Below are 16,588 nucleotides of genomic sequence, written 5' to 3'. Positions count from 1 at the left end.
GAGATTATTGCGCGGCAGGTCATATTCGAATGGCGTATTTGGGGGCTTATATATTGATGTTATTGTCATATGATTAGTCTCAACTCTGAGAAGTTCAATGTTGTTTTTGTCTGAAAGTTGAAACCCGTCATAGGCTACTCCCTCTCGCATGAAAACTGCACTTCCGTATTGATCATCAGGCCGTTCGATTGCCAGTTTCATGCCCGCAATTTTAGGTCTATTGCTGTTTGGACCTCGGTGCGTTTCCTGTAGGCATAAGACGTGACATTCGTTCGATCTGCACAAATCAGCCAGTATATCCTGTTTGGCAGGTGATAATCCCTCCACATTTATGGAGGTGATAGTCAAACGTGGTCTTAAGAAGGACCGATTATGAGAGTCGTCGTGCATTTTGTTCTTTCTTGTAATGGCTTGGTGGCAGCAGAATCAGCAGGACTACGAGTAGTCCTCCCAGGGCCGCGACGTGGACGCTTCTGCTGTGATCAGACATGCGAATACATCTTAGCTCTGAACTGACGAGTTAAACTGTAACGCAGTTAGAACTGTAGCTGAGTTGTGTATAAACCAACACAGGATAAATTAAAAGTAAAGAAAAGACATCTGCAATCCCTGGCAGCTAAATAAAAAATCATACTGGAGTGGCTTCCAACAGTAATGACACGAATGCTGCTCAATGGGATAGAACGTTAGACGGTACCACCAAAAAGGCTTAGCACTTAACTGAATGTTGGATAGCAAAAAATGAAGTCGTAAATAACGCGATGGTAACAAATATTACTACATAATAAGTACTTCATCGTAGAAAGTAATAATAATAACTTAAACACCGCACTCCGTTGTCTACCAAGTTTACTCACCCACTGCGGTGCACAATCGCTTTTCTGCTCATAAGTGCGTCTTCTACGCCGTGTTGAGGTGACGCAGAAAACTATGAAACACATTCCAGCTTGAAGTCACCAACTTCATCTGAATTTTTTCCACTGATTTGATGCGAGTTAGAGGCTTACATCGGCGTTTTCTGGGTTAGAAGTAATCACATACTGTGTCATATACTGATACCCTATTTATGACTATGGTGCTTGGGACCTGAAAAGAGATGTGCAACCGGATTGGACGGGTGGCTGTTCTGTCTATAGATGCTTGTTTTTTGAGGGTTCAGTTCCACACTTTGTACTGGCACAAGCAAACGAATTGCTGATCGGTCGTTGACATGACATGGCACTTGACAAAAATGGATGTGGAATCTGCATGTGGGAGCTCTTCTTTTTGCTCTATGTGGTCTCTGTACCCGTGTCGGGGCATGGACGGTTGAAGGAAGCGTCGATTGTTGTATATTTTCTCAAACGCGCCCCATTTCCTCTTTGGGTGTCAACAAAATACAGGGTAAGGCAAATAAAAGTGACCCAGAGAGCAGAGTTTCAGTATACAAAGAAACGCAATAGAGGAAAGGAACTACAGTACTAACCTGAGTATAGCAGATCTTGAAAGTGACCACCATTCATCTCTTGGCAATTTCGGGACCTGGTCGGCAAATTGAATGGTTCAAATGGCTCTGAGCACTATGGGACTTAACATCTGTGGTCATCAGTCCCCTAGAATCTAGAACCACTTAAACCTAACTAACCTAAGGACATCACACACATCCATGCCCGAGGCAGGATTCGAACCTGCGACCGTAGCAGTCGCGCGGTTCCGGACTGAGCGCCTAGAACCGCGAGACCACCGCGGCCGGCGGCAAACTGATGAAAGCGGACTGTTGGAACTGTTGCAATCTCATCCGAAATGTTCTGTTGCAGTTCTTGAGGAATGAGGGTTGTCACTACACACCTTGGACTTGAGGGCTTCCCATTCTTAAGTCACTGGGCACTGACAGGCCAGGTGACCAGCTAGGGCCGCGCCGAGACTGACCTCTGCTAACAACTGTGTCAGGCGTGAAGACTGTGTAAATGTGCTCCAAGGTTCGGCCGGCTGTACGGGCAGTTGCTCCATTCTGTTGGAAGTAAATTGTAGGTCTTTTCCTTCTGCGTTAATGCTACCACAAATTCTCGTCCAATCGAATCCGCTAGTCCGGGCCACTTTTACCACCAGTATATGGTCTTAAATTGTATTAAATCATCATTGGACAGGGACAGAACTCTGAGAATATTAACGTACCTGCTTGTCCCGTTGCGAACTGCCAAATCTACCCACGATGCTACGGTCCGTCCAGCCAACGGCAGCAAGTCGTTTATGGTTGGCAGCAGTGGGCGAAGGAAGCAGGTCGCTGATTGTCTCTCTTAGCTGAGGGCATGGCTGCGCAGATCGGGGTGCGTGCACGTGTGTGCGTGTGTGTGTGAAGCAGGGCGTGACGGAAGCTGAATTGGGCACGCACAGTGCAAAACCGCGCCCACGCGCCGTACAGCGCCTCCACAGATAACGGGGCGGCGCCCAGGCGGACAGAGTGGTTGCGAATGAAGGTTTGCCAACTCACAGGGCGCTCATCAGAGCCAGTACAAAACATCGCACCTGTCCTTGGAATATTTCCAACTTCGATTCATTCGTGTGATCTTATCAAATAAAACAAAACACTCACAATACTAGTGTTTATCTGGCAAGATAATCTTGTACGCGCTGTTGACTTTACGGAATTAATAAAAATCATACACCCGAGCTTCAGCTGTTGTGAAACTTCCTGGCAGATTAAAACTGTGTGCCGGACTGAGACTCGAACTCGGGACCTTTGCCTTTCGCGGGCAAGTGCCCTACCAACTGAGCTACCCAAGTACGACTCACGAGCCGCCCTCACAGTTTCAGTTCTGCCAGTATCTCGTTTCCTACCTTCCAAACTTCACAGAACCTCTTCTGTGAACCTTGCAGAACTAGCACTTCTGGAAGAAGGGATATTGCGGAGACATGGCTTAGCCACAGCCTGGGGGATGTTTCCAGAATGAGATTTTTCACTCTGCAAGGGAAAAGCAAAGGTCCCGAGTTCGAGTCTCGGTCCGGCACACAGTTTTAATCTGCCAGGAAGTTTCATATCAGCGCGCACTCCGCTGCAGAGTGAAAATCTCATTCTGTTGTTGTTTTTGTAGTTATCACTTCATACGAAGCTTTAATGAAGCTCTACGCACTGGTCTATTCCATACAAGTCTCTTAATCTCAACTATTGCAACCTACATAAACTTTATATACTCAAGCTGTGGTCGCACTCTACAATTTTTACACTCCAGACTTCCTTCCGTTAGAAACTGTTTCTAGATGCGTGAGGATGGGTCCTATCCACTTATTGCTTCTTTTTGTCACGTTGTGTCACACACTGAGGTTACGTAAGTCGTGCGACAGCGATACGAGGTATAAAAGGACAGTGCATCGGCGGAACTGGTATTTGTTCTCAGGCACTTCAGGTGAAAAGTTCGCCGACGTGATTATGACCGTTCAATAGTAATTAATAGTCCGACATCCAAAGTTTCAAGAGTGTGCCGAGAATACAAAATTTCAAACGTTACCTCTCACCACGGACAGCGGAGTGGCCGAGGGCCTTCACTTTACGTGCGAGAGTATTTGGTTTGCGTAGCGTGTCAGTGCTAACAGACAAGCAACACCGCATGAAAAAAATGGCTCTGAGCACTATGGGACTTAACGTCTATGGTCATTAGTCCCCTAGAACTTACAACTACGTAAACCTAACTAACTCAAGGACATCACACAACACCCAGTCATCACGAGGCAGAGAAAATCCCTGACCCCGCCGGGAATCGAACCCGGGCGCGGGAAGCGAGAACGCTACCGCACGACCACGAGCTGCGGAAACACCGCGTGAAACAACCGCAGAAATCGGCTTTTGGTGGCTTCATAACGTTGTGGGCTGTTTTGCATGCAACCGATCGCTGACTGGAAAGGGTTCTCCTTGGATACTTGGTGACCATATGCAGCCATTCGTGGGCTTCATGTTCCCAAAACAACGATGGAATTTTTGTGGGTGACAATGCGAGATGTCACTGGGCCACAATTTTTCGCGATTGGTTTGAAGAACTCTCTAGGCAATTTGAGCGAATGATCCTGCGATCCAGATCGCCCGACACGAATCCCATAGATCATTTATGCGACATAATCGGGAGGTCAATTCGTGCACAAAATCCTGCACGAGCAACATTTCCGCAATTGTGGACGGCAACAGAGGCAGTATGGCTCAATATTTCTGCTGTGGACTTCCAATGACTTGTTGAGTCCTTGCCACATCGAACAGGTCGGGTAAAATGAGGTACGGCAAAATATTAGAAACAATTCCGTACCTTTGGCCACATCAGTGTAAAGCGCTTTTTCTCTCTGATTCGACGCATTAGTTACCCGATCGACCCAACCAACCTGCAGCATACTTTTGTTACGTCTAAACACCATCCGAACGGGTCTCGGAAGACCCAACGGTCATGACCGACAAACGCGTCACCCTCATCCTAGAGGCGGCATTGGAAGAGGAAGTGGAGGGGCGCGATGTCAGCACACCGCCCTCCCGGCCGTTGTCAGTTTTCGTGACGGGAGCCGCTACTTCTCAGTCAGGTAGCTCCTCAGTTGGCCTCATAGTGTCAGAGTGCACCGGGCTTGCCAACAGCGCTCGGCAGCCTGGACGGTGATCCACCAAAGTACTAGCCAAGCCCGACAGCGCTTAACTTCGGTGAACTGAAGGGAATCGGCGTGACCACTGTGGCAAGGCCGTTGGCTTCTTTTGTAGTCCCACAGTCAAAAACAAAACCTATTCCCCTCTTGAAACTTCCTGGCAGGTTAAAACTGTGTGCCCGACCGAGACTCGAACTCGGGACCTTTGCCTTTCGCGGGCAAGTGCTCTACCAACTGAGCTATCGAAACACGACTCAGGCCCGGTACTCACAGCTTTACTTCTGCCAGTACCTCGTCTCCTACCTTCCAAACTTAACAGAAGCTCTCCTGCGAAAGGCAAAGGTCCCGAGTTCGAGTCTCGGTCGGGCACACAGTTTTAATCTGCCAGGAAGTTTCATATCAGCGCACACTCCGCTGCAGAGTGAAAATCTCATTCTATTCCCCTCTTGTTTGCAGTATTTATCGTCCAGGTTTCACTTCCTTACAAGATTGCACTCCATGTAATTCGGAAAATACTTCCAAATACTTATTTTTTATTCCATATAAACAAATTTTTCTTTTTCAGAAACGATTTTCATGGTATTGCCACCCTGAACCCTGAATCCTCTTTATTTCTCCGTTTTCAGTTAGTTTCCTGGCCAAATACTACTTTTAGCGCCAAACTTCATAATCTAATCCATCCAACACTTTAGTTAATTCGATTACACTTCATTACCTTTACTTTACTTTTAATTACGAAACCTCTTTTGAAAACAAGGTTCATTCGTCATCCATCAAATACAAGGAAAGTCAATAAATAAGTCGCAAACGCCGGAATACAGCGTATGGTTTTAAATTTCACGGCTACGCGTATCTAGCAGGTGGCAGCACATGTCGCTTGGAAGGTATCTCGTACAAAGTATTCCGCGGTCAATGATTAATGGATCCGAAGTCAGACCTAGTCTAACGCGCTGCTTCCCGAGCGGGAAGGCGTGCCGGTTCCCGGCATCAATCCGCCCGGCGGCTTAGTGTCGTGGTCCGGTGTGCCGACCAGCCTGTGGATGGTTTTATGGCGGTTTTCCATCTGCCTCGGCGAATGTGGGCTGGTTCCTCTTATTCTGCCCCAGTTACACTACGTCGGCGATTGCTGCACAAATTCTCTCCATGTACGCGTACACCATAATTACTCTACCACGTAACCACTGAGGTTACACTCATCTAGAATGAGACGTTCCCTCTGGGGGGGGGGGGGGGGGGGGGGAGAGGTTTCACTGGGGCCCGAACCGCACAGTAACCCTTTGTTCGCTGTGGGGCGGCAGTGGGGTGGGTGGACTGCTGTAGCCTGTTGCTGGGCTGTGAACCACTGACGGCTACAGCGGGACGAAGCCTCTCCGTCGTTTCTTGGTTCCCTATTTAAATACACTATACAGAATACAGAGCTAGATGGCAGGCCTGCTACGAGTTTGTACCCAACTAGAACAGTACAATTTTTGTGAGCCGATGGACTATTGACAGAGCACGTGGATAGCAAAATTCGTCCCGTACATGGTTAGTACTGTGCTTAATGGAAATTTTTGTTCGAATGGATACAGGAAAGAAAGAAAGAAATAAGGAGTGTCCTGGCCGCCATGGTTACCCAGTGATGGCACATTGCTTCCCTTTGTAGCGACACTTCGCTGCCTCCAAAGACGCACGCTCTTGTGGGTGGAAGCCCGCATCTCGTGGTCGTGCGGTAGCGTTCTCGCTTCCCACGCCCGGGTTCCCGCTTTCGATTCCCTGCGGGGTCAGGGATTTTCTCTGCCTCGTGATGGCTGGGTGTTGTGTGATGTCCTTAGGTTAGTTAGGTTTAAGTAGTTCTAAGTTCTAGGGGACTGATGACCATAGATGATAAGTCCCATAGTGCTCAGAGCCATTTGAACCATTTTGTGGCTGGAAGCACTTTAAGGAAACAAATTTGTTTTATCCCGAGAGGTCATTCGTTAGATGCGAACGCTGCCAAAATACTTTAGGGTTTTAACGCTTTGTCCAGTGGCGGGATTAGTGCTTAAATTTGCAAGGGGAGTGTGCTGAAACGGAAAATAAATTTCAGGATGGTGCACGACGCTCTGAGGTCTCTATGCCAGTTTTTTTTTTTTTTTTTTTTTTTTTTTTTTTGTTTTTTTTTTTGTTGACTCATCAACCTTACGTCTCTTGCAGATTTACAATGTCCTTGGCAAACTTTAAAAACTTTATATCTTCTCCCAGAACAAAACGTAAGAAACCATCGCAAAAAGAGCATTTACTAATAGAAACATGTAAAAGTGTTATTCCATGTAAGGTATTGTTTGAGATTCGACAGATAAATGTTCAGTCATGTTGAGACGAGTACAAAAAGGTTTAAGACTGTTATGGAGGAACGAGGGAGAAAAAAAGAAATCAGAGACTGGCTATCCAGAATCAGTGACAAGTGAAGAAAAGGGAAAACAATAATTTCAATTTTTGATGTGCCACTTAATGGGGAAAATCGAAAGAAAAGCAGACGAGATTGGAAATTGCTCAGTAACATAACTTCTGTAACACGTAAAATATACTATAGGTTATCCATTCGGAGCACTTACGGTCAAATAAGGCAGAAGGGATAGATAACATTCCATCAGAATTTCTAAAATCATTGGGGGAAGTGGCAACAAAACAACTATTCACGTTGGTCTGTAGAATATATGAGTCTGGCGATATACCATCTGACTTTCGGAAAAGCATCATCCACACAATTCCGAAGACGGCAAGAGCTGACAAGTGCGAGAATTATCGCACAATCAGCTTAACAGCTCATGCATCGAAGCTGCTTACAAGATTAATATACAGAAGAATTGAAAAGAAAATTGAGAATGCGCTAGGTGACGATCAGTTTGGCTTTAGGAAAAGTAAAGGGACGAGAGAGGCAATTCTGACGGTACGGCTAACAATGGAAGCAAGGCTAAAGAAAAATCAAGATACTTTCATAGGATTTGTCGACCTAGAAAAAGCGTTCGACAATATAAAATGGTGCAAGCTGTTCGAGATTCTGAAAAAAGTAGGGGTAAGCTATAGGGAGAGACGGGTCATATACAATATGTACAACAACCAAAAGGGAATAATAAGAGTGGACGATCAAGAACGAAATGCTCGTATTAAGAAGGGTGTGAGACAAGGCTGTAGCCTTTCGCCCCTACCCTTCAATCTGTACATCGAGGAAGCAATGATGGAAATAAAAGAAAGGTTCAGGAGTGGAATTAAAATACAAGGTGAAAGGATATCAATGATACGATTTGCTGATGACATTGCTATCCTGAGTGAAAGTGAAGAAGAATTAAATGATCTGCTGAACGGAATGAACAGTCTAATGAGTACACAGTATGGTGTGAGAGTAAATCGGAGAAAGACAAAGGTAATGAGAAGTAGTAGAAATGAGAACAGCGAGAAACTTAACATCGGAATTGATGGTCACGAAGTCAATGAAGTTAAGGAATTCTGCTACCCAGGCAGTAAAATAACCAATGACGGACGTAGCAAGGAGGACATCAAAAGCAGACTCGCTATGGCAAAAAAGGCATTTCAGGCCAAGAGAAGTCTACTAATATCAAATACCGGCCTTAATTTGAGGAAGAAATTTCTGAGGATGTACGTCTGGAGTACAGCATTGTATGGTAGTGAAACATGGACTGTGGGAAAACCGGAACAGAAGAGAATCGAAGCATTTGAGAAGTGGTGCTGTAGACGAATGTTGAAAATTAGGTGGACTGATAAGGTAAGGAATGAGGAGGTTCTACGCAGAATCGGAGAGGAAAGGAATATGTAGAAAACACTGATAAGGAGAAGGGACAGGATGATAGGACATCTGCTAAGACATGAGGGAATGACTTCCATGGTACTAGAGGGAGCTGTAGGAGGCAAAAACTGTAGAGGAAGACAGAGACTGGAATACGTCAAGCAAATAATTGAGGACGTAGGTTGCAAGTGCTACTCTGAGATGAAGAGGTTAGCGCAGGAAAGGAATTCGTGGCGGGCCGCATCAAACCAGTCAGTAGACTGATGACCAGGAAAAAAAAAAACCCATTCGTATCGGCGACTGCACTGTAAGTTTCTATGCTTCCAGCTAGGAGAGAGGATCAGAAGTTGTTATATGCTTTAGCCTTTCGTACAGGCGATGAGCTGTTGAGTAACTGAAGCGAAGGCTGACGTGGGTGGGTCCTAAAATACGGCCACGCCTCGAGGACACGCACTTTACGACGCTTTATGGCGGCAACGGGCTGAGCTCTGCCCCCGCAATCTGGGATTAAATCGGCCGCTGCGGAGAGACTAACGCCGGCTGATACTAAATCGATGGCGGCGAGTGCGGTGCGGTGTGAAATGAGGAGAGCAGGCGCACAGTAATAACACGGGCCGTCACCCCGCCGCGCCGCGGGATCAACGAGCCTCCAGTTTAAAGAGGCGCCGCTTCACGTGCCGGTGGGCGCATGGGTAGGGCAGTGCAAAGTGGAAACGCCCCCGCATGTGGGGGCGGCTGTCGGAATCTGTTCAACAGACTCTTGGTGGCTTATAATGTTCGATTACTGGCGCCAGTTTGCAACGCAAACATTTAAAAGAATATCAGGGCCTGATTATTACTGTGCGGCGCTCCTGCACTCAGTAAACATCAACAGCCATGTACACAACAGTCAGATGGCTACAGTCTTACTGAAGAGCGAGAAGTGTTCTTAGTGGGGGTTCGAGCCATGCAATAGCCGAACGATGTAACACAGAAAACATTGCGTCCGTATTCGGGAGGACCTTGCTTCTAATGTCCTTAGGGCAGGGCCAGCCAGAAATTTTGCACACGTGCGGTGCTCCTGCACATGTGCAACTTCCGGGTCACAGCGTGCACGCCGCAGCCGTCAGCGTTCATGTAGTGCATGCTTCTACGCACAGATGTCGCTTTACCCGCTTGCTGGGATACTCTGTACCGGCGCATTCTAGTGCTCTTTCCACAGCTTGCAAGCCAACCATGGGAAGGTATTTCGCGTATTAAACATTTAAAATACTGTCACAGTCTACTCATTGAGACGTCTACGTTTATGTTAACAGTTTAACCCAGTAAGACAAGTAATACAGTTAACAACAGGCAGCTTGACTGACGGCACGTAAATACGAGTAATGTTTTTGATCTAGTATTTAAGAAAGAGAGCACTTAGCGGCTTCCAACGAACCTTATTCATGATTTCAAATAACATTAAACTAATGCAAGGTTTCCTATAACTAATTCTCGGTGCCCTCAGTTACACCCACGTAATTTCCGTCTCACTGACCTCTGAACAGAATGATAATCGCAGACCTCTCCATGATCGCCTGTTATTTCAATACCACTATTGCTACATCTTTCATCAGCTCCGTCTGATATCTGCATAATAACCGACAATTAGATGAATTTTACGCTTTATCGACTTCAGCTGAGCTTAGCCCTTCACACATAAAAAAAAGCTAAATGTAAGTATACATTGGAACAATCGGTTTAATGACCAACTTTCCTGATAATAATGTAACATGGAGCAGAATGAGGCAATAATGCTCAGTTAGTAAACAATAATTTTTAATTATGAAAGGAATAAATCCAAACACGTTTATCACTGGTCATGAGAAATGATAATCGAGTTGATGTGTCTCATCCATTTTCTTAAGGACACTTAATTTTGCTTGCCGTTCTTCACTCTTGAGTACACTACACTCGTCTTTGTGATATGTATTGTAGTGTCTTTCAATTGAAAACTTACCCTGGCCGCCTATTATTGGGCGGCATAGCAAACACTGTGAGGTTTCACCAACGGCTACAAAAAAGAATTGCAGTTCTCAGTCATTTTTAAACGACTGAGTACATGGATCTCCCGTCCTTTGCTTTTTCACAGTACCTGCTATTTCTCAGTACTTCTCTGTTAAGGCTATGGTTCCCAGGGGTAAACGAGACTAGGTACGTTGCGCTCTTGCTTGTACCACATAAACAGGGAAGTGGAGCCGCCGCCGCTCATTTAGGACACATGTCTAATAACAGATGTCGCTGTCGCACACGTGCGCACATGTGCACTTCCGCACGTCTGCACACTGTGCAACGTTTGGCCGGCCCTGCCTTAGGGTCATCCGGATTTAAATTTTCCGTGATTTCCCTAAATCTGTCTTGTCCATATCCGAGCTTATCTTCCATCTCTAATGACCCTTTCGTCGATGGGACGTTAGACTAAGTTTCATCTTCATTTGCCTGTTCACTGACGAGCTAAAATATTACGACCACCTGCATAATAGTTTGTTGGGCCATCTTTGTAGCCCGATGTACCATCGGTTCTGCATATCAGTAATACTAAAGCTTATTGGAAGGTTTGTGGGGCTGTGCGGCACCAGGCGTCTGCGCCTGGATGGAGGAGATTTGCGTGCCAGGATAATCTGTGCAGGTGTGTGAATGACTGTGCCGAGGTTGCTTTGCGGCTCACGCACCTACTTAGAAAGGAGACGACACGGGTTTTAATTCTGGCCTTGATTCAAATTTTCACTCGTCGCTTCAGTCTGTATACACTATGTGATCACAAGTATCCGGACGCCTGGCTGAAAATGACCTACCAGTTCAAGGCGCCCTCATCGGTAACGCTGGAACTGAGTATGGGGTTTCCCACCCTTAGCACCGGTGACAGCTTAGCCCGGGCTTAGCACCGATGACAGCTTCCACTCTCGCAGGCATACGTTCAATCAGGTGCTGCAAAGTTTCATTGGGGAATGGCAGCCCATTCCTCACGGAGTGCTCCACTGAGGAGAGGTATCGATGTCGGTCGGTAAGGCTTGGCACGTAGTCGGCGTTCCAAAACATCCCAAAGGTGTCCTACAGTATTCAGATCAGGTCTCTGTGCAGGCCAGTACATTACAGGGATGTTATTCTCGTGTAACCACTGTTGTTGTTGTGGTCTTCAGTCCTGAGACTGGTTTGATGCAGCTCTCCATGCTACTCTATCCTGTGCAAGCTTCTTCATCTCCCAGTACCTACTGCAACCTACATCCTTCTGAATCTGCTTAGTGTATTCATCTCTTGGTCTCCCTCTACGATTTTAACCCTCCACGCTGCCCTCCAATACTAAATTGGTGATCCCTTGATGCCTACCAACCGATCCCTTCTTCTGGTCAAGCTGTGCCACAAACTTCTCTTCTCCTCAATCCTATTCAATACTTCCTCATTAGTTATGTGATCTACCCATCTAATCTTCAGCATTCTTCTGTAGCACCACAGTTCGAAAGCTTCTATTCTCTTCTTGTCCAAACTAGTTATCGTCCATGTTTCACTTGCATACATGGCTACACTCCATACAAATACTTTCAGAAATGACTTCCTGACACTTAAATCTATACTTGATGTTAACAAATTTCTCTTTTTCAGAAATGCTTTCCTTGCCATTGCCAGTCTACATTTTATATCCTCTCTACTCCGACTATCATCAGTTATTTTGCTCCCCAAATAGCAAAACTCCTTTACTACTTTAAGTGTCTCATTTCCTACTCTAATTCCCTCAGCATCACCAGACTTAATTCGACTACATTCCATTATCCTCGTTTTGCTTTTGTTGATATTCATCTTATATCCTCCTTTCAAGACGCTATCCATTCCATTCAACTGCTCTTCCAAGTCCTTTGCTGTCTCTGACAGAATTACAATGTCATCGGCGAACCTTAAAGTTTTTATTTCTTCTCCTTGGATTTTAATACCTACTCCGAATTTTTCTTTTGTTTCCTTTACTGCTTGCTCAATATACAGATTGAATAACATCGGGGAGAGGCTACAACCCTGTCTTACTCCCTTCCCAACAACTGCTTCCCTTTCATGTCCCTCGACTCTTATAACTGCCATCTGGTTTCCGTACAAATTGTAAATAGCCTTTCGCTCCCTGTATTTTACCCCTGCCACCTTTAGGATTTGAAAGAGAGTATTCCAGTCAACATTGTCAAAAGCTTTCTCTAAGTCTACAAATGCTAGAAACGTAGGTTTGCCTTTCCTTAATCTTTCTTCTAAGATAAGTCGTAAGGTCAGTATTGCCTCACGAGTTCCAGTATTTCTACGGAATCCAAACTGATCTTCCCCAAGGTCGGCTTCTACCAGTTTTTCCATTCGTCTGTAAAGAATTCGTGTTAGTATTTTGCAGCTGTGGCTTATTAAACTGATTGTTCGGTAATTTTCACATCTGTCAACACCTGCTTTCTTTGGGATTGGGATTATTATATTCTTCTTGAAGTCTGAGGGTATTTCGCCTGTCTCATACATCTTGTTCACCAGATGGCAGAGTTTTGTCAGGATTGGCTCTCCCAAGGCCGTCAGTAGTTCCAATGGAATGTTGTCTACTCCGGCGGCCTTGTTTCGACTCAGGTCTTTCAGTGCTCTGTCAAACTCCTCACGCAGCATCATATCTCCCATTTCATCTTCATCTACATCCTCTTCCATTTCCATAATATTGTCCTCAAGTACATCAAGTACATCATAGTGTAACCATTATGAACAGGTAAAAATGTCGTGTAACTAGGGCCTCCCGTCGGGTAGACAGTTCGCCGGATGCAAGTCTTTCGATTTGACGCCACTTCGGCGACTTGCGCATCGATGTGGATGAGATGATTAGGAAAACACAACACCCACTCCCTGAGCGGAGAAAATCTCCGACCCAGCCGGGAATCGAACCCGGGCTCTTTGGATTGATAATCTGTCGCGCTGACCACTTTTTTTATCGTTTTGTTCGTTGTTGATCGTTGTGTTTGGTCGTTGCGCACGTCACATGGCATCCGGTCAAGTTCGTTTGTTGATCCTTCCACTCAGTTTTTTATTACAGCGGCCAAACAGCTCTCTGACAGAACACGCTGAGCTACCGTACGAGCTTCCCTCAGCTACCAGGGGCGGACACTATGAACAGGTGTTCGATCGCATTGAAACCTGCAATCGCCATCTCCGAATTGCTCTTCAACAGTGTGGGAAGCAAGAAGGTGCATAAAACATCAATGTAGGCCTGTGCTGTGATAGTGCTTCGCAATACAAAAAGAGGTGCAAGCCCCCTCCATGAAAAACACGACCACACCATAACACCGCCGCCTCCAAATTTTACTGTTGGCACTACACGCGTTGGCAGATGATGTTCACCTGGAATTCGCCATACCCACACCATGCCATCGGATCGCCACATTGCGTACCCTGATTCGTCACTCCACACAACGTTTTTCAATTGTTCAATCGTCCAATGTTCAGGCTCCTTACATCAAGCGAGGCGTCGTTTGGCATTTACCGGCGTGATGTGTGGCTTATGAGCAGCCGCTCGACCATAAAATCTAAGATTGCTCACCTCCCGCCTAATTGTGATAGTACTTGCAGTGGATTCTGATGCCGTTTGGAATTCCTGTGTGACGGTCTGGATAGATGTCTGCCTATTACACATTACGACCCTCTTCAATTGTCGGCGGTTTCTGTCAGTCCAACAGACGAGGTCGGCCTGCACGCTTTTGTGCTGTACGTGTCCCTTCACGTTTCCACTTCACTATCACATGGGAAACAATGGACCTGGGATGTTTACGGGTGCGAAAATATCGCGTACAGACGTATGACACAAGTGACATCCATTCACCTTACCACGTTCAAAGTCCGTGAGTTCTGCGGAGCGCCCCATTCTGCTCTCTCACGATGTCTAATGACTATTGAGGTCGCTGATATGGAGTACCTGGCAGTAGTCGGCAGCACTACAAACCTAATACAAAAAACGTATGTTTTTGGGGGTGTCCGGATACTTTTGATCAGAGTGTACACAAGGTCATATCTGTATGAGACCAGTAAAGGCTCTGAAACTGTGTCATTTATGCATCCAGGAGAATTACACCCCGGTATAGCCTGATTTTAATATTTCTCGTAACTGCTCTGCTACACAGCACGTCCCGTAAGCCAGAAACATGGTCTATTTGGCTGTGCGATCCATACCTTAATCTCAATTTACATTATATCCAGCTTGGGAAAAATGATTCTCAAATATATAAGTATGCCTGTTCTCTTAAAACTTACTTAATCAGGTGTCAATGGATTACCATCATTGGGTACCTTTCTCACGACAATGCACTCAAGTTTTCTTCTCATTAATTGTAAACCTGCTTTGCTTGCAATATATCTGTAAGAACTTTTCATTAGCTGCCGGTATCTTTCGCTTCCATACTGAAGTCTTATGAGACGAATATAGTTAAACCTTATAAAACGTCAAATATTGCATCTAGAACTGAAATATCATTTATGTATCCTATAAAATATCCATACATCATCAGTGAATTACTAAGAGACAAGTCAGTTTTAAAATAGTCCGCTGAGAGAGAGTTCATTAGGTAAACAAAATATTGGAGTAGATATACGACTGACGTTAGATGATAAATATTCATCCACCGCACAAGACTGTTTATCATTGAAAACGGTTTCTACAAATTTCTTAGACTGACAAACTACCATTTGTCCATCCATTGCAGAAGAGAATATACCATTTGTTGCGTCGTGCAGACTAGGTCAGCCAGAGGCGTCAAATACATCAAAAAATCAATTTCCCAGACACCCGATTGCGGATGTGGCCTTGTTCGTTGTCATAAGTTAGAGGCAAGTCGTTGCGTTGAAAAGAGGTGTTGAATGGCTTTCGTTTTCAAACGCAGGTTCTCAGTAATAAATTCAGCCTTAACCGCAGTGCGGTCAGCTGGCCCGTTGCACACTGATTTAAATTCTTCTAAGCCAATATTTTAAACATAGCTGCACAACAGCAACGGTTTCACGTAATAAAATTATAAACAGTCGACCAGTTGCAATGGATAAAGAAATTCCTTACCTAGGTTTCGACAAATATAAATTTGTCTTCTTCAGAAGGTAGCAATTTTACATTAGTAAGGACTAATGTACCATCGCCGTTTTTACAATTGTCGGCGTAGATCCATGTGTCAAAAATAGTCGGTTGTGAGCTCTGCAAGATCCATGAGTTATTTTGTATTTACGTGACAAACCCTAATTCTAGGGCTATATTTTATTTTTGACACATGGATCTATGCCGACAATTGTACAAACGGCGATGGTACATTAGTCCTTACTAATGTAAAATTGCTGCCTTCTGAAGAAGACATATTTATATTTGTCGAAACCTAGGTAAAAAATTTCTTTATCCATTGCAACTGGTCGGCTGTTTATAATTTTATCTTCTAAGCCAGTTCTGGAATAACAATAACCGGCATTTCATAGCTTGGTCTTGAAAAATACAAACAGCTAGTTAAATTGAATGTCGGTCTGAATACGACCACATTAAATCTACTTGTCAGCAGAGTATTTCACCATTCAAGGAATTTGTTCGCCTTCCTTTCAGATACACATTCCCCACTGCGCTGCTTCGCTCTGTGTAAGTAGGGGAAAACTGTGTTAGAAATGTTATAAAAAATTGAAGGAACTACTAAAAGAAAACAAAATCCCTGACCATGATCTTTAAGGATCATCGGTGACAATAGTACACTTAGCTAAGGCAAGTGCCATCACCTTGCGAGAACAATGGAGAATTCCCGGTCGTCATCGTCTGTTGGAAGGTCGCGCGTCCTCGCGTAAACCTATCAGATGATAATCGCCACTCTGTAACATTCATCTTACAACAAATCTTCTTCTTCGCTACTACAGCCCTTGGTGGGCCTTGGCCTCCTCAACAATCTCCCTCCATATCTCTCTCTTCTCAGCTTTTTTCTTTCATCCACGAATCCCCATCTTGGCATGTTCAGCCAGCACATTGTCCATCCATCATGCTTTTGGTCTGTCCTTCCTTCTGGTGGAATACAGTCTGGCATTCATTACTCGTTTGGGCAATCTTTCTTCCGTCATCCTCTCCATATTTCCTAACCAACGTATTCTCTGAGATTTGATAAACGTCACTATAACTTTCCCTTGTATAAGTTCTTGTATTTCATGGTTGTATCTCACTCTCCAACCCTTTGCCTCTCTCAGAGGCACATAGATTTTCCCCTA

General features: G+C 45.1%; 1 protein-coding gene and 1 non-coding gene across 2 annotated transcripts in view; both read right to left on the bottom strand.

The window, feature by feature from the left end:
- Window positions 1–16,588, bottom strand: part of LOC124619829 — a 1,389,509-nt gene that overhangs the window by 1,093,726 nt on the left and 279,195 nt on the right. The window lies entirely within an intron of this gene.
- On the bottom strand, window positions 4,768–4,842 carry Trnas-cga. Its single transcript has one exon. It is a non-coding gene; the product is annotated as a tRNA-Ser (tRNA).

This window comes from Schistocerca americana, chromosome 1 (genome assembly GCF_021461395.2).
Source record: "Schistocerca americana isolate TAMUIC-IGC-003095 chromosome 1, iqSchAmer2.1, whole genome shotgun sequence".
Classification (NCBI taxonomy): domain Eukaryota; kingdom Metazoa; phylum Arthropoda; class Insecta; order Orthoptera; family Acrididae; genus Schistocerca; species Schistocerca americana.
The sequence above is the reverse complement of the archived record's forward strand: the minus strand, read 5'-3'. Positions and strand labels throughout refer to the sequence as shown.